Here is a 22,642-nt window from a genome sequence, read left to right as displayed (position 1 = left end):
TAACCTTCATTGTTCATAGGTGCCATAGGTGGTATTAAACTCCATTCCAAACTTCCTCACAATTTCATATATTGGTGATCTCCATTGATTTCAATCAGCTTACCGATCTAAAAACATCATACAACTTCATCCTAGAGCTCTTACAAGGTAGAAGTATAGCGTGGTTGGCTGTATTATTGTATTCAGGTTAGTTGGGCCTATAGTGTTTCTGGTCTCATGTAATCTTGACTAGAAGGTCCCAGATGAGTTTATAACATCTTTGGCTATAACAAAGTAGTCCAGCTGTGGTATTCTAATAATGAATGCTGAGTCAACCTTCAGTGGACATTTTCCTACCCAGCACTTTCTGAAAGTAGACGCGGTGTTTTTAAACTCGCTGCACTCTTTTGTTAGTAACGCGTGGCTGCGAGAGAAATTGTGGGATTTTATTTCAGTATTCATGTTAATCACAGCTCGTGAAGGGGCTGTGATTAACATGAATATAAACAAAAGCTCACAATCTTCCCTGCACCACGCTTTACTAACAAAAGAGTGCAGCAAGTTTAAAAACACAGCGTGTACTTTCAATTTATTCTGAAAGTACACGCTGTGTTTTTAAACTTGCTGTACTCTTGTTAGTAAAGCGCGCCTGCAAGTCAGATTGTGGGCTTTTGTTTAAGTATTCATGTTAATAACAGCTCGTGAAGGGGTTTTATTAACATGAATACTTAAACAAAAGCACACAATCGGCCCGCACCGCTCTTTACCGCTTTATTTACAAAAGAGTACAGTAAGTTTAATAACAGGGCATATGCTTTCTGAATACATTTAAAGTACACACTGTGATTAAATCCCAGCATTGGCTCAACGTCCTTTGATCTTGGGCAAACCACTTAAAATTCATGTGCTAGCCTCACCTTTTCTATCATCATCATCATCATGTAACTTTATTTGGTCATTTGTACAAAAACCATCAAAGTATACAAAAATAAGACATAGGTATATTTACAGTTAAAAAAGTATTAAAACATTACATTCTTGAGTACAAATGACAATCCCAAGTGAAAGTTAAAAAGACATAAGTATGGTCGAACTAATCATACATAAAAAATGCAGAAGCAGCTGCCAGTGCATAAAAGATAAGAGACCATACTTACAAGACTTAAATATACATACACAACATGGGAAAGTTAAATGTGACAACACAGTTATGATAAAAGCTTTTGGCGAATTATCCAGAAGGAGAATAAGAAACGACTAAGAGCAAAGACTATTGGCCCAGACGTGTCTTTTTAAAAAAATTCTGAATGGGATCTGGTACTTTCTTGCACCCAAGTTGAGGCATATTGGTCTTATCCACCTCCTACGTATTTGCCGTTACTGGAACAAGAAAACACAGAACGTATTCTTCAGTTTAATTAACTTCGGTGCAGGCAGGACAAGAATCTAAAACTAAGCCAACCGCCTCTTTCCCAGGAAATTTCAGGAGCAAGTTGCCATATCTGAACCTAATATACTCATTTGTGGCAAGGGGGGCTAGATCAGATCAAGGAAGGGTTCAAATAAAGGGTGTGATTTATTATTTAAGAAGTTAGATGTTAACTGACCACTAGTTTGATTAATAATGTAATGCTCCCCCACTACCTTCCAATACATAGCTTTAAGTCTCAAAGTATCACATCTGGTGGCCCTATCTGGGTGCTCCCACAAATCCATAAAGATGAGAGAGATCCTCCTTTTAGACCCATCGTAACAACTATATGGTCCGTTACGGAACCCATCTCTAAGTATTTGGATGCGGTCCTACACCCGTACATTGAAGATACCCCTGCATATGTCCAGGATACCAGACATATAATCAATTTGTTAGAAGGAACACCATTTAACCCCAATAGGCAATGGTTAGTTACCTTAGACATAGAAAGCTTATATAGCAATATACAGAGTAAAGAAGCTATCCTGGCAGTGCAATGGTTCATAGAGACCATGAATATTGACTGTAATATGAATTTCATACTTAATTGTTTGAGAATCATCCTTGAAGAGAATATTTTTGAAGTCCAAGCTTAGTTATATTCACAAATAAGAGGAGTAAGCATGGGCGCATCTTGCGCCCCTACTATAGCGAATATATATGACACATTTTGAACAACAATTTTTCTTCAATGAGATTGCACCATTTTTTTAATCTATATTTCATCGGTCGCGATTTATTGATGATATTGTTTTTATATAGGATGACAATGAAAACATTTTAGTGGAGTTCCTTGCATGGCTGAATCTTGGCGATCCCAACCTGAAGTTCACCTCAAACTTCAGTAATACTAAGATTGAGTTCCTAGATATCTCAATCAAACATGACTGTGGCCAGATAATAGTTGATTTATTCACCAAACCAACCACACGCAATACCTTACTACACTATAAAAGTTTCCCACATCCCAAAAAACAGTATTCCTTTTGGACAGTTTTTGCGCCTTAGACGCAATTGTACAAAACTTGAAGATTTTGATCTCAGAGCTGCAGACATGAAGGAAAAATTTAGTAACAGATGCTATCCACACAGATTAATAAGAGACTCGTACAAGCGAGCAAGATTTTATGACAGGCAGCATCTGTTAAAAAGTAAAAATCAAAAGCAAGACACTAAGTTAGTATTTGTCACTCGCCATTCCTTGATGAATGAAAAAATTCGCCAAATTATATGCTCTAATTGGCACTTACTTAAAATGAATAGAGCTGAAAATGATAAACTGCACAAACCCCTTTTTGCATATCGAAAGAACAGAAACTTTAAATATTTAATTGTTAGAACGCGCATGCCAAAGAAAAAAGAGCCAATACAGAGAAGTATTGAAGGTATGCTACCAGTTCAAGGCAACTACAAATGTGGTACCTGAGAAGTGTGCCCACTCGCAATGGAAATGAAGACATTGAAGTTTAATGGTCAAACAATTTTATCTAAAGGTATGACCAATTGTAAAACGAAAAATATGATATACTTGCTTATTTGCCTCTGCAATAAGGGATATGTAGGAGAAACATCACAAACCCTTAATGTTATATCAACAGAACATAGATCGGCCATTAAAACAAAAAAAAACTTGCTTCTCCCATGGTATTACACTAAATAGAAAATAATCATACCACGGATGAGATACAATGGTTTAATATTGAAAAAATTCTACCTAATGAGGGTCAATCTTCTGTAAAAATAAGAAAAAAGCGTGAAGTATTTTGGATTTTCTTATTGGACACTGTTAATAATGGCTTGAACCAAGAGATTCCGTGGGAACGAGCCATCATTTAATAACTGGTCCGAATATAAATACACAGTGTGTGTGTGTGTTTTTCCTCTGCAGTGTCTATTTATTTAATAGAATTGGAGCCAAATATAGAATGTGAAGATTATGGAACGCCATTGTACCTGCAAAGATGGCCACTGTTTTTCTTTGAAAGAGTCCATCTTCGATCTCTATGCTCCCATTTGAGCTTCATAGCTCCTTTCTTTCAATATGTTTTAGACAGCACATTTCCATCCAGTAAGATGGCTGCTGGTTATCGTCACAATAGTCCATTGTTTAGTTTTATGATCCTTTACTTCCCTTTCCCTCCCTGGAACACAAAAGCGCGCAAAATCATAGCCCTTTTAAATAGAGAGGCAGGAAATACGCAACTTCCCGGTCTGATTTTTACAGAGAGGAGCGTTCCGATGCATGAATATAAAGAACAGTAGCACAAAGGTAATTGGATCCTTTAATGCATTTAGATGCTTCTATTTGGTTAACATTTAGTATCCAATTTAATATACAATGTTCTTTCATATTCTTGTATAGATTATAGAGCCCTTTAGGATACTTGCTCTTCATTATATCCGTGATTCGCTGACCGTGTAGCCCTCATTAAACCAGATCAAGAGGAGCTTTAAATATAACGTAAGCAATTGTTTTGTGATTGTTAGTGTAAAATCATGGACTTGCCATTTTGGCTACTCAGCAGGCATCCCATATTAATGTAGTGACACAATTCAAAATTTAAAAACATTTGTGACAAGAATTTTCAATTCTATTAAGGACTAGGAGGCGAGGATTATGCTAGTCTCATTTCTTTATTGAAATGTCCAGCAGCCAAGTAAAAAACCACATTACCCAGAAACACTTGGGTGATAACCATAGAGTCTTGCACTATAAATAGACATGTAGACAATCACACTTCCTCTTTCTTTGGTGAGGAGAAAATCCAGGAAACAGCAAACAGTTCAAGATGAATGCAACAGCAAACCCCAGTCCAGGGAAACTGACGAAAGGTCCAAAACTGTAACAGCCGGAGGCAGAAAACAGGAACCATCTTCAAAGAAGAAAACAGGAACTTCTACGTCGCACCGTAGACACATCACTTGGGATCAGAGCCTGAAAAAGACACAAAGCCGTAATACACGTCCAGTATAAACAGGAACATGTTGAAACAAGGGTGGGAAATAAGACAAGGCAATAGAAACTGTTGCAACAGAATAATGCATAAACATGTGTCAGTCAACACAATATATAAACCATGGGTGGGATAATCCTCGCCTCCTAGTCCTTAATAGAATTGAAAAATCTTGTCACGAATCTTTGCAAATTTTGAATTCTATTTCAGGACAGGAGGCTCCGATTATGCTTGTTCAAAGCTCTTCCAACACCACAGAAGCAACAGTAACAACAGGCTTAAAGTAAAAAGTCTTAAATACAGAATCTGTTGACCAATAAGCAGCTTTCATAATGTCCCCCAAAGTGACACCCAATGAAAAGGCTTTAGAGGCCATGGCCCCACGTGCAGAATGAGCACCAAATACAGAAACATCAATGCCCGCCTCCCCCATAAGCCACCGTACCCAGCGAGCTAGAGTAGCAGGAGTAACGGGGCGGAAGGGCTTTTGCAATGCAATCAACAATTGACCTTGCATGTCAGATCGAAGAAGCGAAGTACTCACCTCATAATCTTTAAGGCATTGGACAACACAAAGGTTGGGACGAGCCGGAAAAGAAGGATTAGAAATAATCTCAGTATTAGTTTTGGTGCGCCTGGAAAGGCGAAATGTAACTCCTTTCGGAGTGAAACTGCGTCCGGCAAGGTCTAAGGCACGGACATCTGAAATCCGTTTGCAGGAAAGCAAACACAGCAACATAGTAAGCTTGGCCGAGAGTTGTTTATGAGACAACAAAGAATTGACCGGCCAGCTTTCCAAAAAACGTAAGACAACCGAAACGTCCCATAACGAAACATATTTGGGACGTGGAGGAACAGCCATTCGAATACCCTTAAGGGTCTTAGACACCAGAGGATGGTCTCCTACAGGTTTTCCATCAATAGGAAGATGGCCCGCCGAAATTGCGGAACGGAAATTGTTGACTGTACGGTACACCAAACCAGAAGCTGAAGACAAAGAAGCCAAAAAATTGACAATCTAAGAGACATCTGCCGATGTTGGATCAACTTGCCGTTGAGCACACCAATCACTCCAACGTTTCCATGAACCTCTGTAACGTTTGTGAGTAGCTGGGGCCCAGGCGTTGCTGAGGAATCTGGTAGCGTCCGCAGAAAGGCCTGACACCGCCCAACGTTCCCCGAAATCCGCCACGCCAGGAGAAGGAGAGAGCCTGACTGAACCAGGGGATGCGGATTCTGAAGCGGATCTAACAGGAGATTCCGCTTCTGAGGCAGAAGAAATGGCAATGCACAAGCCATTTCCAGGAGAACAGGGAACCACGGTTGAGCCCGCCACAGAGGAGTAATCAGAATTAACTGCGCCTGACATCGTGTCGCATAGGCCAGAACCCTGGGGATCATCATAAATGGGGGAAACGCATAGCAGAGGGAGTACGGCCACGGTTGAAGGAAAGCATCCGTTGCCAGAGCCTCCGGATCCGGTCTCCAACTGAAGAACCGGGGAAGTTGGGTGTTGAGTCGGGACACAAAGAGGTCGATCTGACAAGGGCCCCAAGCCCGGAGAAGTTGTCGAAACACCCGCGGATGGAGTCTCCAGTCGCTGAAATCCCTCAGATACCTGGAGTTCCAATCCGCCACAATATTGCGACAACCCGGAAGGTATTCCGCAATAACTGTGATCTTGTTGTGAAGACAATAATGCCAAAACTCTTTGGCAATCTCCGCCAACAACCTCGAACGAGTCCCCCCAAGCTTGTTGATGTATCGGACTGCTGATACATTGTCCATCTGGAGAAGTATGCAGCAGCGGGACTGAAGAGGAGACAGACTCTTGATCGCGAACGATCCCGCCAGTAACTCCAAACAATTTATGTGGAGAGAAAGTTCCTGTGGGGACCATCGTCCTCCTGTCGTGATCGAGCCGCAGCGGGCTCCCCAGCCCCAATGACTGGCATCCGACTCGATCACAATCTCCTGAGAGGATCCGAAAAGAGACCTGCCATTCCAGGCCTCCATGTGAGTCAACCACATCCATTTCCGACTTCGCTTCCTCCGACAAAGGAATGTGATCGAAATAACGAAGGCCCCTCTGAAGATGTTGAATCTTCAGGCGCTGCAATGCTCGGTAATGCAGTGGATCCAGAAATATCGCCTGCAGGGAAGACGCTAAAAGACCGACAACTCGTGCTAATGATCTCAATGACACTGTCGGACTCGAGATAACGGAATTCAATTCCCGCTTGATGTATCGAATCTTCTGACGAGGTCTATCACCTGAGTAGGATGAAGCACAGATTTGGGAACATTCACTAAAAACCCGAGAGACTGAAGAAAGTCGACAGTCCACGTCAGATGAGTCATCAGCTTGACCGGACAATCCGCCAGCAGGAGGATGTCGTCCAAATAGATGATCAAACGGACTCCCTGACTGCGGAGGGACTCCACAACTGGACGCAACAGCTTCGTGAAGCACCATGGTGCTGACGAAAGGCCGAAGGGAAGAACTTGATATTGATACCAAGTCCCCAGCCACTGAAACTGAAACTGAAGGAAGCGGCAATGGGGCGGAAAAATCGGAACAGAGAGGTAAGCATCTTTGAGGTCCAGACGGACCATCCAATCTTGTTCCCTCAGGAGATCCCTCAACAGATGGATGCCCTCCATCTTGAAGTGGCGGTAAACTACTCCCGCATTGAACTCCTTCAGATTGAGGACCAACCTCGATCCCCCTCACTTCTTCTCCACCAGGAAGACTGAGCTGGCAAAACCCTGAGGGTGGCGCACTGTCGGCACAATTGCTCCCTTCAGTTCTAGAGACCTGAGTTCCTCTGTGACAAACTCTTGACTTTGTTTTGAGAAATGGAGGGGAAAGGGAAGATGGGACTGACGGACAGGCTGATAGAATTCTAGTGTGAAACCCTGAACCGTCTCCAGCACCCATGCATCGCTGGAGATTGATCGCCAGTTCTCGAGAAAAAGGCGAATCCTGCCCCCCAGAACAACACTGCATGCAGGAAGAATTCTCACCTGAAGTGGCGGAATCGTGATATCCGCCGGAGGAGCCACCAGCACGTCCCTTTTTATATTGACCACGGCCTTTGCTTGATAGATAGAAGTTGGAGTGCTGGGTATAGCCCGAATCCTGCTGGACTCCACGTTGGGACTGATAACCCCTCTGGGAGGGCTGTTGCTGACCACGGCCGGAGGAACGTCCCCTACTTCTTCCGGCCCTGTTGAAAACCGGACGAAAGGTCCGACGCAGAGATGCTTGTGCCTTATCCAGGCCACTGAAGGTATTGACGAAGTTGGTCAACTCTTTTAAAAATGGGTGCCCGAAAAGCAGACCCTGAGCCGCCGGGCCTGATTCAGATGTTGCCAACTCTGCCAGCTTAGGGTCTAGCTTAAGTAAGATGGAGCGGCGCCGCTCGCTAGAGAGCGCACAGTTGGCATTACCCAACTGGCAAATGGCGCGTTGAGCCCATTGAATGAGTTCATCAGGATCAACCATTCTGTTCGTACTCTTCGCCAGAAAGCCAAGATCTAACATCTTGGTGAGGGGCCCCAAGAGATCCAAAACCTTGTCTTGGCAAGCCCGCCAAGATCTGTCGAGACCCTTTTTCTGATCCTTTGCAAATTTGCGTAAATACGTTGTCATGGTGGGGTCCACCTCAGGAGTCTCTGCCAGGTGGTCTGCCAAATCGGGTCGTGGGCATTCGTAACGGAGGTGGGTACGTACCTCCTTCTCGAAGGGTTGACAAATGTGTTGTTGGACGTACTCCGTCACTGCTGGGGACGGAAGCCAAGCAGTGGACTGGGGGTGGACAATGTCCGCCGGCTCAAAAGTAAGCACCGGAGGCTGTGAAGATGCGTCAACAAAATGTTCTTTACATTTTTTCTTCTTGGGAGGGGGAGGAGCGGGGTCCGAGGATGAAGAGGACTGTTGTTCATCACTCTCATTATCCTCCACAATAGTTGCAGGCTTGGAGGACAAGGACTGCGCCAATTTCCTGAAGTCCGAAGCATGCGGATTACCAGGAGAAGAGGAAGAAGACTTCTTGGCCGCAGGGACCCAACCCTGCTGTCGGGCATAACTGGTCAAGTGTCGTTTCAGAGGCGTTATAGCACGTACAAGGGCCTTATTCATGGAGTGCTGGACCCCTCGGTCTAAAGCCTCCACAAGATTCTGCTCCATGGTGTCAGGAGCTTCTTCATCAAATTCTTCCTCCTCCTCATAATAATATTCACTCATAATGCACGAGGTTCGTGAAAGTAAGCCCACAATGAGGAAGGTAAATAAATGTAATGCCAAAGGCAAATTCAAAGGGGAGTGAAAAACCCTCACAGTAAGCCAAACTGTAGAAAAAACCACAGGCAAATATAAATAAAGAGTGGAGGGAGGGCTCACTGCCACAAAAAACGTCACTCTAGGCAAAGCCTATGCAAATTGTTACAGCCAGAGCCTTTTTACAGACACCGGCGTCAGAAGGGGTTAATCCCGGAGGCTGTGGGCGTTAACGTCCCAAGTGACGTCCTTCAGAGAAGCTCCGGTGAGGAAAGAGGCACAGAGCGCCGGAAATAACAAAACGCGCATGCGCGTTAACCGGCCGCCTACCAGGAAGAGGAGCAGCTCGCGCGAGCTGCGCGAAGCTGCTCAAACCCCAAACTCCACTCCACAAACTGAAAATAGCACGGGCACAAAGCGCCCGACCTCAGGGTGGAGAAGCCTCGCACCCGACCGCGCCGCCCTGAAAAAGGGAAATGGAGACAGGAAAGCGGAACGCGGGGAGAAAGCGCAAGCAGCGCGTAATTAAATGCACAAATAACGCGGCAATTCAAGAATTAATACAAGCGCAATATCAGCAATATCAACAGTAAGGTAAGAAAACACTTAACTGGCTGCGGAGCAGCAAAGAAAGAGGAAGTGGGATTGTCTACATGTCTATTTATAGTGCAAGACTCTATGGTTATCACCCAAGTGTTTCTGGGTAATGTGGTTTTTTACTTGGCTGCTGGGCATTTCAATAAAGAAATGATACTAGCATAATCGGAGCCTCCTGTCCTGAAATAGAATTTATCCGCTGTTATATATTTTTAGATGTTCATGACTTTGCAGACATTATCTTATCGGAGCGAGATCATCATCGATAAAAAGTAAGCGTACGATTACCGAATTTTCTGCTTAAAACTACAGATTCATAATTTCTTGATTTTTTTCGGTATGGTAGTAAAATTACGAATGTAGTGACGCCATCTATTTGTTGTGATTATATTTTAGATTGTAAAAACAAGCATTGGTATTTACCAGTTACGGTGCCGACTAATGACCCATTTTTAAAGAAACTTTGATCCCAGGAGAATGCTTTAGAACATATCTTCAAGAGGATTCTCTTTTCTATTTTTCTACATGTAAGTTTACTGTTGATTCTTTTTTAGCCCATACTAATAGATGGGCTATCATAATTCTAAATAACAACCATTCAATCGATTCAGTTAGACGTAAATAATAGTAAGCGCTTGTCGCTATACTCTTTTTAGATCAAACTTTATTGAGACAACGTAACACAGAGCTTGAAGACTTTTTGTCTGCCTGGGATCTAGTGTCCTTTGAATGCCGCTAAGCATGTATGGCTACTTGAAAGTAAGATTTTGTTTTGTATGCTTCATTTAACTTAAAACGTAGGATTTAGAGATCTCACTGATATTGAGTTGCATTTATCTTTTAGACATTCACAGCCCTAAAGATTTAACGATATAGCGGAACCGACACACGAGTGTCCCATGCACCTTCCATATCCAGATATGATTGCTTTCATAAATTTATTTTGAGATAATCTTTTAGTATATGGCAGGGACAATATTATGTTTCCCCTTCCGAATTGGACCATGGTGTTCTTTTGCTTTTGTCTTCTTGAAAATAAGCCACAGAGAGAGGCAGTGCATGAGGCTATTATCTGCATAGCAATATCATTTTAAATACACATTAGCATTTTTTATTTATTTTATATATGGGCCTTTATCCTTCATTTTTTACCTTTCTTGCCTTTTTTTTCATATTTTCTTATTTCTAAATAACTTGCTGGATCTTTGCTGTTTCTCTATTCCTTGAATATGATTATGAACATTTGTTGGTTTTGGGTCTTTTTCATACTAAGTGCTTCTAAAAAAAAGTACCAAGAAAGTTTCATAAATTCAAATAACAGAAAATAAATCATGAGTGGGAATCACAATGATCGGTTTTTGGCTTAATCAATAAGCAATTTTGATGGTAGAATTTGTTTTTGAATCTGTTTTTATGAAATTGTACATGTTAAAGTCTGCCGTCTTATCAATGATATGTTTTGAACAATCACTGTCAGGTTAATTGAAATCAAGAATAAATAAATATTCTAGGGTAATAATGAAGAAGCGAATATATAATGCATGTAAATAAATAATATAAAAAAATTGTTTTGATAACCACTATCAGCCAGATTCATCAATCTCCCGTTTTGCGAGGCCCTAATAGCGAATTATAGCGATTCGCTATTAAGGACTCGCAAAACGGGATTCATGTAGGATTAGCAAAATTTATTGCGATTCCTACTGATTCCTTATTTGCGATTAGCAAATTGCTAATCGCAAATAAGGAAAAACTCCCCATTCATTCCTATGGGCCAAAAGGCCCATAGGAATGAATGGGGAATATTCCTTATTTGCGATTAGCAATTTGCTAATCGCAAATAAGATTGCGAATTGAAGGGTGCCAGGGGTGTCCAAAGGACACCCTGTAGCACCCCTCAAATGCACATTTGAACAGGTGTTGCGCACACACATGTCCAGAGGACATGTGTGTGTGTAACATGCAAAAGTAAAAAATGCACTAAAGTGCTTTTTACTCGTTTTTCGCAATTTACCACGAAGTCAGATTTCGTGGTAAATTGCGACCAAATATTGCGAATTCGCAATTTCAAATAGGGTGATAAATTGGATTTAAGGAATCTCTATTAGAGATTCCTTAAATCCAATTCCTCGCAAATATGCGATTTCGGTAATACCGATTTTTGCATTTGGGATGATGAATCCCAAATGCAAAAATCGCACTCGCAAACGGCCAGATTCTCAGAATCTGGCCATTTGCGAGCGCAATTCTTGTTGATGAATATGGCTGTATGTTTTTCCTTATACTTTTTTCTGGTATAGACGGGCCCCTGATGAAGGCAGTAGTGCCGAAACATGCGCAGTGGTGTCATCTTCCGCTTACCACCGTCAAAACTATCAAGTATCTAAGATAAAATAATTACTGTTTATATGACTTTGTTGCAAATGTTGTCCGTGTTAATGTATATAAAAGATGTATTTATCTATTTATTCTGCACTGATGTACGTCTAATTAATTTGAAAACATCAAATAAGCAAAACAACACAAAAAATAAATATTAAAACTAAATCAATATTCTTCATCATTAAGTGTATTTTGTTTACATTGGCAAAACATTGTGATTACTGTGTTTGTAGCTTTCCTAGAATATTTAACTTTAGCTGTTAATAAGCTTGCTATAGTTTTGTTACCTACATAGTTTTTCCCTGTGATTAGCAAGCACATTGTACTGTAGGGGTCCCCTTTTTCTAAAAATATTGCTCCCACAAGCCCGTCAGATTCAGTAGTTTGCACCAGTTAGCATTGTGTTTAAACCATGGAAGATGTTTTGTGCCATAAATTGCCAGGACCTCCCGTAAGGAATTGCGATAATCAAGGAATTGTGGAGTAGTCCATAGGCGCACCCAGTAAATTAGGGGTCTCAAGGCAGCCAAGTTGCCAATTCTCTTTAAACCAAGGTCACAAAAAAGTGGGGTGAGTGGTGTTGTAATAGGTAGAAAAATGAGAGCCCTAACAAAAGTCTTCTCACAAGTTGTTAATTTACTAACAGAAGTGTACCCCCAAATCTCTGCCCCATACAGAGCTCCACTTTGGGCTTTTGCAAAATAGATTTCTAGAGCCGGAGAGAGGGGTTGGGTATAAGATTGTTTACAAAATCTTAATATTGATTTAGATCTTTGACATAGTGTTAGGAATTTCTTCCTTAATTGATATTTCCAGCTAAGTGTCTCGTACAAGGTTGTGCCTAGATAATCAACATTTTTTACCTTTTCCAAGGGTTCTTGTAAGATCTTAATCTCCCGTAGACCACCCCGTACTTTACCGAACACCATGTATTTTGTCTTTGAGGTGTTTAGTTCCAGTCTCCTCTCCCTGCAAAAACCCAGAAATGTATCCAACTAAGATTTGCAAGCTCAAAGGCGTTGTGGATATAAATAAGGAGTTGTCTGCAAAGAGCAGGATAGGAACTTTTGCATCATTCAATGAGGGAGCATCATTCTTACAACCCATTAAACAACTCACCCCATTATTAATAAACAAGGAAAACAGCGTGGGGGCAAGGACACACCCTTGACGCACCCCACGTTGTATCGGAATCTTCTCTGTTAATTCCCCACCCCCACCTGACCTGGGCATAATTATCCTTATGAAGTCTGGCAATCACGGTCAACACATCCTCTGGGGCGCCTTGGTCAAGCCTGGTCTTCCACAGCAGATCACGCAGTACCAAATCAAAGGCAGCTTGCAGGTCCACAAAGCCTACATAGAGCCGCTGTTTCCTAAGTAGTAGGTACTTCCATGTTAACATGGAAAATCTAAAAGCTTGGTCCCTCGTGCTAATTTTCGAGCGAAGGCCTGCCTGAGCTGAGGAAAATATTGTATTATCGTCCATCCATTCTTGAAGTTTATCTAAAACTTGTCTGGCAAAAACCTTCTGTAAGTTTGGGGCAACCTGGTCAGTATATACACTGACAAGGACCTCCTTCTCTGAATATAATCTCAATTTTTTTTCCACCCAAGCCTCCGGCTGGATGTGATAATTATTAGTGGTAACTTTCTCCAAACTGCCCCTGGATACAATGTGCCAAAACATGCGGGTATCTCTAACTTGGGCTGCTGAGACCAGGTTGTTCCAATCTGTGTCACCATAATCACGCTTGGCTTTGCTAAGCCCTACTATAAAAATATTACGAGCAGAAATTATGTTAGATCTGGAGCACTCTCTATCTGCTATTTGCAGAGCCTTCTTAGCTCTCTTGCAATAGTCGTTAAACTAATTGCGATCCCTTGCACTACCAGGCCCTCCACCAAGGCTATATTTGGAAAAGACTGATTGTAAAGCTTAAAAAAACTCATTATGTACTACAGTAACATACGAAAGCTCGGGCGATTCATTACTTCCCTTGTGACTTCACAGATTGGTTAAGGAGGCCACAAAGAGCTTATATATTCTGGTGTAAAGGTCCTGTTCGGCTTGAACTTTAGGCCATGTAACTCTTATCCGGTACGTTATACACAGCTCTACTATTTTAGAAATTTGACAGTGAGCATCCCTGTCTACGATCCCTTCCCTTCAGTTTTAATGACAGAGAAGTATGATCACTGTCAGTCCTTGGTTCGAAGGTCATGTCTTCCACTAGCGACCATATTCCAACATTGACAAGAATATCATCTATGATGCTTGCATAGGCACCCCTCTTAAAGGTGGCCTGTCTTCCTTGGTCAGATGGAGTTCTCCCGTTGCAAGCCCTCAGGCTCCACCCTACAGTTAGGGATGCAAATTGTAAAGAGACATTTGAAGGACGTTGGCCGTATTTGACAACAACCAGATTGGGAATGCCCCATATCTCATCCTCCTCCTCAAGCGAAGCACTTAATAAGGCGGAGGGTTCGAAAGCGGCATTAAAGTCACCCGCAACTATAATTTTAGAGTGTAGTTGGTAACCTCCCACTAATTCATCTAACAGTGAAAGTACCGAAGATTTGCTACAAAAAGATCTGACCTGGCATAAACATTGAACAAGGTCAGAATTAAACCAGCAGAGAAAGCAAGCTGAATTCCCATAAGGTCAAGCAAATGTATTAATAATTGCTTATACTTACAGGCTAGGGTATTTTTAACTAATATTAGCAGTCCCCTCTGGCCCTATGTAGTGTTCTTGAAGGTTCCTTTGTAAGGAAGTAGTCCCTGGTAAGGTTTACATTTCAATGAAAGGTGACTCCTTGGTGAGTTGTTCTCATCAACGCGATCTCTATGTTTTGTTAGATCCAAATAATGATCCTCCTGTGTGCTTAAAGGAGATGCCATCTGTCTGTCATATAATGCAAGAGTGTAAAGACTGGGTGAAAGAGTTCTCTAGTGTTTTTGATCAAAAATTGGGGTGCCTTAAGAATTACTTGGATAAAATCAAGATAAAACAGGGTTCAACTCCTAAAGTGGCAAGAGTTCGCAATGTTCCTTTGTTGGCAAAGGAAAGTATGAAAGCAAAACTTGATAAATTAAAGGCAAATGGAATAATAGAAGAGGCAGAGGCAACCGAGTGGCTTTCTCCCATCGTGATGGCCCGAAATGCCAATGGGGAGGCAAGACTCTGTGTTGATTTGAGAGAATTGAACAAGGCGGTGGTGGTAGATCATTATCCGTTGCCTAATATCAAGGAAATGCTCTGTTCTCTCAATGGGGGTAGACACTTTTTTCATCACTCGACCTTTCTTATGCCTACCATCAGGTCAGATTACACCCCTCTTCCCAAAATGTCACTGCGTTTGTAACGCTTTATGGTACATTTAGATTTTTAAGGATGCCTTTCGCCTTAATTTCGGCTGCATCCATATTCCAATCGGTTATAGAGCTTGTTTTTAAGGATCTCAAAGGTATAAATATATACCAGGATGATGTTCTTATTTTTGGTGTGAATTCTGAAGAACATGATAACAGATTGAGCTCTGTTTTGACAAACCTGAATGAAGCGGGTCTAACTTTGCGAGTTGATAAATCAAATTCGATGTATCTGAAATTGAGTATTTGGGTCACTTGATCTCAGAGAAAGGAATTAGGCCTAAACCCTCTCTAGTTGATGCCAATTGTAAACTTAACGCCCCCAGAACAAAGAAGAACTTGTAAAATTCTTGGGTATGGCAGAATGTTATCATAAATTTGTGCCCAATTTTGTAACTGTGACTAGGTATCTACGTGATCTTCTAAAGAAAGGTTGTGATTTTGAATGGTCAAAAGTTTGTAACAATGAATTTGGGAGTCTCAAGATGTGTCTTAATCATGCACAAGATCCAAGCAGTTTTGATCCAAAAAAGGATTCTTATTTAATGACTGATGCGAGTTCAAAAGGTCTAATGTTTGTTCTCCTTCAGAAATCAGAAGGGAAAGAAAATGTAGTGTTGTTTTTGTCCAGATCTTTAAGAGGAGCGGAGTTTAACTACTCTGTAGTAGAGAGGGAAGCATTAGCTATATATTGGTCTATTCGCAAGCTGAGGAAATTTCTTTGGGAAGCAAATTTCAGGTCCTGACAGACCATAAACTTTTGAAAGAAGTTTTTGAAAAAAAACGATTTGATTTTGTTTCTCATAGGATGCGTAAATGGGTGGTTGCTCTGCATGAATTTAATTTTCTCGTCTTTTATCTCCCAGGTACTTCTAATATGCTAGCGGATTGTCTATAAAGACTTGGTACTGGACGTGAGGAAAATTTGGAAAGGAATCTGTTTGGTGGAGAGGAATTTGAGGAAGATGTAGATGTCTGTTTGCTAAGTGATGGTATTGTATCTGAAAGTGATTGGAAGAAAGCTCTGCTTGAAGATGAACTTCTGCAGAAGGTCATAAAAATGATTTTGGTAGGTTGCTGTGAGAAGAGACAGTGTGATGATGACTTGATTGGTTTTTGGCAAGTCAAAAATGATTAATCAGTTGTAGATGACGTACTTTTGAGAGGGAGCAAATTAATTCCTCCGCGTATGTTGTGGAACACGTTATTGAAAGCTGCTCATGCTAGTCATATGGGAATTGTAAAAACAAAAGAAAGGTTAAGGGAGGCACCCATGGTTGTGAGGGAACAATCCAGTGGTCCCTGGATTGATATTTGTGCTGACATTTTAGGCCCTATCAAATTGAAGTCACGTGACAGGTATGTATTGGGCTGCTTAGACATGCATTCTCGCTGGCCTGAGATTAAAATTGTAAGTTCTATAGAGTCTTCAATTGTGATTCAGTTTCTGGATGATTTATTCGAAAGAGAAGGTTTTCCAGTGTCAGTGCTGTCCGATAATTGGGTACAATTCACCTCTGCTGTTGTTGAGGAGTTTTTGTCGTCCAGAGGTATAAAACACAAGAAGGCTGCTCTTTATCACCCGGAGAGCAATGGAGTTGTGGAAAGGTTTGTGAAGGTCTTGAAGGAGACTCTACAACAGGCTGTTGTGGCTGGAGGAGATTGGGAATTGGCAATGATGAGAAAAGTCAGGGAATGCAGATTTACACCACACTCATCCACAGGTGTCTCACCTTTTCGTTTATTTAAGAAAAGAGTAGCCAACGTGGAGTTGTCTCCTTCATGGGTCTCTTCTAAAAGATTCTTGGTAGATGAGTATGCTGATAGTGTGACTGGCTGGAAGGAAAGAGAAACCTTGATTAAAGAAAAGAGGAAGAAATGGTTTGATATGAGGAAAGCAGTCAAGCACACTAATGTTTATGTGGGTGACTGGGTGAAAATAAAATCTCCTCATTTGGGAAAGGCAAATTTACAAATTTAGCGTTCCCTTCAAGGTTATTAAAGTTTTCAGAACTGCTGTGAAAATTAGCAATCACAAAGTTTGGAATTTGAACAGAGTGGTTAAATGTCTCCAGGAAATATGTCAAATAATTCAGGAAGTGTGTCAAATGATTCTGAGGTTGTTCCTTCTCAGAACAATGTTAGACCTCGCAGAGAGGTTCAACGTCTTTCTAGATTTCAAGACTATGTTTAATTGCATTCAATTATTTACCTGTTAATTATGTTTGTCTCTTGTAAATATCAAATGTCTTTTATTCTTTTCTATATTCTCTCATTTTCTTTGTTTTGTTAGTTGGTGTTAAGAGGGGAGGTAATGTAGTGTTCTTGAAGGTTCCTTGGTAATTTTTAACCAAGAACGTAGAATGGAAGTAACTCACTAGGATCTGGAATGTAAGCAACAGTCACTTGCTGGTTGCAAGAGCTGATGTTGGATGGGGTTGTCTTATCTCTGTTCCTGAATAAACATTGTTTGAAATTACCTAACCAAGCTTGGATTATCATACTTTAAATGCATGTGGCATTCTACACCCTACCTGTCATTTTTGGGGTGATTGTATCCACACAATATGTTGTATAACCATTTATGTGCACCTTGTCTACGGCCAGGTCTCTTGGAAAACACAGATATCAGTGTTTCATATGGCAGTAAACCATTCAGGATCTTGGAGATTAGAATAAATCCCCACCAGGTTCCAGGATATTAGTGTTAGTCTATTGTTTACCTCATATCTATCGGCGGGGACACCCCCATGAGTCTCTGCACTACTTGGTAGAGCAATAGCAGAGGTTTGAATGAGCGAGCATTTAGGTGAATGACATTGCCACGGAGGTAAAAATATAGCTGTACCAATTGTATTGTTGGGTATCACCTCAATAACTACAATCAACAGATTCCCAGCAACTGATTCGGTAGGAAGGTTGGCGCCCTGGGTCCCAAAAATGAATACATTATCAGAGCTCAGTGGATCTACAGGAGGTGCATTGATATGTGTATCCAAGCATGCCTTAGCTCTATGTATGGACTGTCAGTGATAGGTTTCTCAGTAAATCTCCTTGCAGTTTCCCTATTGGGAGACCTGGAATCAAAGGACCCCATTACTTCCGAACAAACATTAGATTGTGATACAGACATGTTACCCCCTGAAAGGGCTACATTCTTAGCTCTTACTCCATTCGATTGGGTCAAGGGGGTCAGTCAATCATTGTCATCCGAGGGGTTAAAGACATCAAAATTATTATTAACTGGAACAGCATACCTAAGCTGCCTCAGCCCCCCATTAGGTGCTCCCAGGGTGGTATCTGTGCGGCACAGTGATGTTTATAAAAATATCCAAGGGGTAAGATACTGATCTCCGTTTGCGCCATGGACCAGTTACCTGCCCTTTCTAATATTGCATGAACTAAATCGGGTGACCCAAAGGAAACTACTATACAGTCACCTTCTCGAGACTTGTTTGAATTCCCTACCCAACTAACCCGTCTCACCATTTTGAATTCCGAAAAGAGCAGATTTACTAACCGTGTCCTCCTTTTTAACTTATGTAATGATTTGTTTTTCAAATTAGTCCAATGTTCTAACACTCCAGGGGCAATTTGGGAACGTTGGCTAGCACTATAGTATACAGTGTTGCTTTTGAAGGTAAGTGAAGTGTGATGGTACCTGACAGTTCTCTCCCCAATTTGTTGTAGAGTCCCTTGTTCCTTAGGGGCTGTGCTTCCTCACCGCATACATGTTTAAACATATTAGGGAGAGATTGATGCTAAAGGTTCAGGGTTTTCGTGTATAGGAAGTAATGGCGCTCAGCGTAGTCACGTCAGTGTCTATGAATGTCAGTGTTAAGTATGGCACTACTTGGGAAGGGGAGACCCTTGCAACCCCTTAATCTGTGTAGGGAGACCCTACAACATGCAAATATACCTGTATCCTGTGTACACATACAATCTTAAAACAAGCTATACAAGTGAAATTCAAAAGCAAACGGAACAATATTCTTTGTCGATATCTTGGTTTCTTTTATTTTTTGATGTACAACGCAGCCAGCCGACATGTGTTTTGTCAGGGCACAAGTAGTCCCCCGACTTTTCAGGGCTGAAAGGATTTACCAGAACTCTGTAGTCCCTAAACCGATGATAATTCCAACTCGGTAGTGCACGAGTGTTCGTAAATTCAATATCCTGGATGATGTGAAAGCAGGTCACTGTCAGGTGGGTCAGAAAATGGCTTAATCGTGATGCCGGTGATGATTCCACCCCGGCACCGCTGAAACTGGGCCAAATAACGTGGCTGGAGTACTAGAGCAATTTTCCTAAGGAAGATTCCGGAGCCGCCAGGACGTTAGCAATTCTCGTTGTCCAAATGGACGAGGCAAGCACACACACGTGTTTAACCTAGAACTGTCCGAAACCGAACCCCTTGTGGCATTTTAAGTGTTCTTTGACTGTATTGATGAGAAGGTTATTCTACTTCCGATTATACTGGCAAATTTTGCTTTGCTACATACCTATCGAACCTTGAAGCCCATCCTGCTTACTTTGGACTTTGTAATACATGCCGTTGCGATGTAAAAATGTTTGGGCCTTACTAAGACATCATCTCGAAAAACACAAATATATTTTTCTATAATGATGTTAAAAAATGTTTAAATACGGATCCCCTGCCATCATGATCGTATTAAGGTAAAGACTGAAGACTCGCACTGAAGGTATGTGTTATATTTGATCTATGTCTCTTTTCCCTTCTGTGTATAACAGTATGTCACTGACAAAATGTCACAAAAAGCCCTATTTTACATAACATCAGACTTTCTGTTCTTACTCATTGTACAGCTAACCATTTTAATTGTTTTACGTAGCTAATGCTGTTTTTGTCTCTGAAGTGTGGTGGAAGCTCACTACCATTTTTACAGTCTTTGATGTCATAAAGCAGATAGTAAAACAATTCAGCTTACAAAGATCAACATAATGTGCCTGTTGTTCTTCTCCAGTCCTTGCTCTCTTGCTTTCCATGTTTTTCTTTGGTAACCTAGGGATTGCTTCAACTTCATTGACTAAAAGATCCTGAATGAGGTTTTAGTTGATGCATACATTTCTAGAAAGAGCTTTATGTTGGTTTTCTTCATTTTTAGAGGGTCTCTTCTAAGCCAGCTCGATCCCTCCATTTCGATCCTCAATCTGTCTATTTCTGTTTACTTCCATACTATCTATATATCATTACTATCTAAATATCACTACTATCATGTGCCCTCTTGCCACCCTTATCAGATCTTATGATCGCCATGTTTTTTCATATATGGATAAAACGCAGCTTGCAATTGGTTGGATTATCAGGCCCCCTTTTCAGTTTTGAAACTTTGAATGCTTCTGGACCTCCAACAATGGATGAGTGTGAAACCTTGCATCCTTGGCTGGTAAAATGTAAGAAGTTTATTTAAGTAAAAAGCCTGTTACACAGTGCGCCATAGCTGCAGACCCTTGACCCCAAATAATGAACAGCCAATGTTCTAGGCTGCTGAGTACAGTCGGTACAGAGCTGTGTTTCTGTTTAATATGGCCCATAAATGCTTTATCTCAGAGATCAGCATGAATCTGCATATTAACCCTCTGCGCTACTTTATAATGAGTGATGACTGTCACCAAACTAAATCTTGATCTCGCTTAACAAGAAACATTTTTCACCAGTTATCTTGACAATCTGCAATCTTTCTGTGCAAATAATTGAATGTTCTATATAGTATAGCAGTCTCTGCCTTTTTTGACTACGGTATTAGTTCAGATTCATCTATCGTTTTTGGCCTCATTTCTATAAACGACACTTTAGTTCCATCTTCAGAAGATAGGCAGCATGTATTTGTATTTGAATTATATGAACAAGATGAATTATAAAAGGTCTGCAGCCTGCCAATATTCCTCCAGCAATCTTTAGCTGGAGGGATATTGGCAGGGTACCTAGCAAAATGTGTTTCCCTGTTCTTTTTGCGGTGCTATTCATGTTACAGCACACTGTGTGTGTAAAAAACAATATTGCCTTTGCTGTTCTCTTTAGAGAAGTGCCTAAAATTCCTGTTGTGTCCTCTTGCATGTGTGACTAACAAGCGCAGTAGGTCGATGCCTTTTAAATACATAAGAACTGTTACTCATTAGTGGAGCTTTGTTAGCATAAGGGGAAATTGGCAGCAGGTAAGCCAAAGCAAACAGAAGGAAACCTCATGGTGAGCGAGCTACTTGGGTGAAGGCATGCACTTCTTGAACTGTTTTCTATGGCAAAATAAGATCAAAGCATCTATTTTAGTATTTGTGTAACTCCCTTGAATAGGCCGCCCTACTGTGCCTTGATCGGTGTTTTGTTTAAACGTATCTGCAACTAAAACATGATTGAAGGTCATTCTTCATGATGCTGATTTTGTAAATTTAAGGCTGAATTTTTTAATTTTTTATTTACTGTTCAAAAACACCCTTAAGTTCTTACAACCAAAAGCTATGTTACTCATCTACTAAGGTGGTTTGTCGCAGGCTTTCTCCCATTGCAATGAATGGAAATGCAGCTCTTTGATAGTTAATAGCTCACTGTTCTATATTGGGATTTAAACTTATAAACTCCAAGTAACAAAAGGGTTTGTCTGAGAGAAGCAGTAATGCACTGTCCTATTTACATTGCATGCAATTTTTGATCTGCATGGTTCACTAGCGGCTTTGCATCAGGCATTTTAACCTCCTCTGCTACTTTATGATACATCAAAACTTCCACTATACAAAACTCAGATCTCTCGGCAGCACGTCCATCAATTTTTATCATATTTATGCATGCCACTGCATCATCTTCAGGTGGGATCTTTTGATGGCTTGTGTGCTGCTCAGTACTTCTTGTGAATTTCCATGTTAACCCAAACTCAACCATTTGCACAGTTTGAATACCAGGAAAAAGCTGCATCACATAAGGTGTAACACAAAATACAGATTAATAGACCAGTTTCAGATAATGGATGCTAACAATGAAGCACATGGGCACGTGCCTGTTTGGCCTAAACTGGAATCCCAGGTAACTATTTTTCCTATTGGGGTCTCCAGAACTTTCCCATCCATAGTTTGTAAGAATTCGAGCATTTGCTAACTATCTTGTCTTCAATTGCCGGTTTCCAGTCTGTAAGGTATTTGGATTTGAAAAGCGGCATTAAAGTCACCCGCAACTATAATTTAGAGTGTAGTTGGTAACCTCCCACTAATTCATCTAACAGTGAAAGTACCCAAGATTTGATACTAAAAGATTCTGACCTGGCATAAACATTGAACAAGGTCAGAATTAAACCAGCAGAGAAAGCAAGCTGAATTCCCATAAGGTCAAGCAAATGTATTAATAATTGCTTATACTTACAGGCTAGGGTATTTTGAACTAATATTAGCAGTCCCCTCTGGCCCTATGTAGTGTTCTTGAAGGTTCCTTTGTAAGGAAGTAGTCCCTGGTAAGGTTTACATTTCAATGAAAGGTGACTCCTTGGTGAGTTGGTCTCATCAACGCGATCTCTATGTTTTGTTAGATCCGAATAATGATCCTCCTGTGTGCTTAAAGGAGATGCCATCTGTCTGTCATATAGTGCAAGAGT

Source organism: Lissotriton vulgaris, chromosome 5 (assembly GCF_964263255.1).
Source record: "Lissotriton vulgaris chromosome 5, aLisVul1.2, whole genome shotgun sequence".
NCBI classification, from domain to species: Eukaryota; Metazoa; Chordata; class Amphibia; order Caudata; family Salamandridae; genus Lissotriton; species Lissotriton vulgaris.
Note: the sequence above shows the minus strand (reverse complement) of the source record.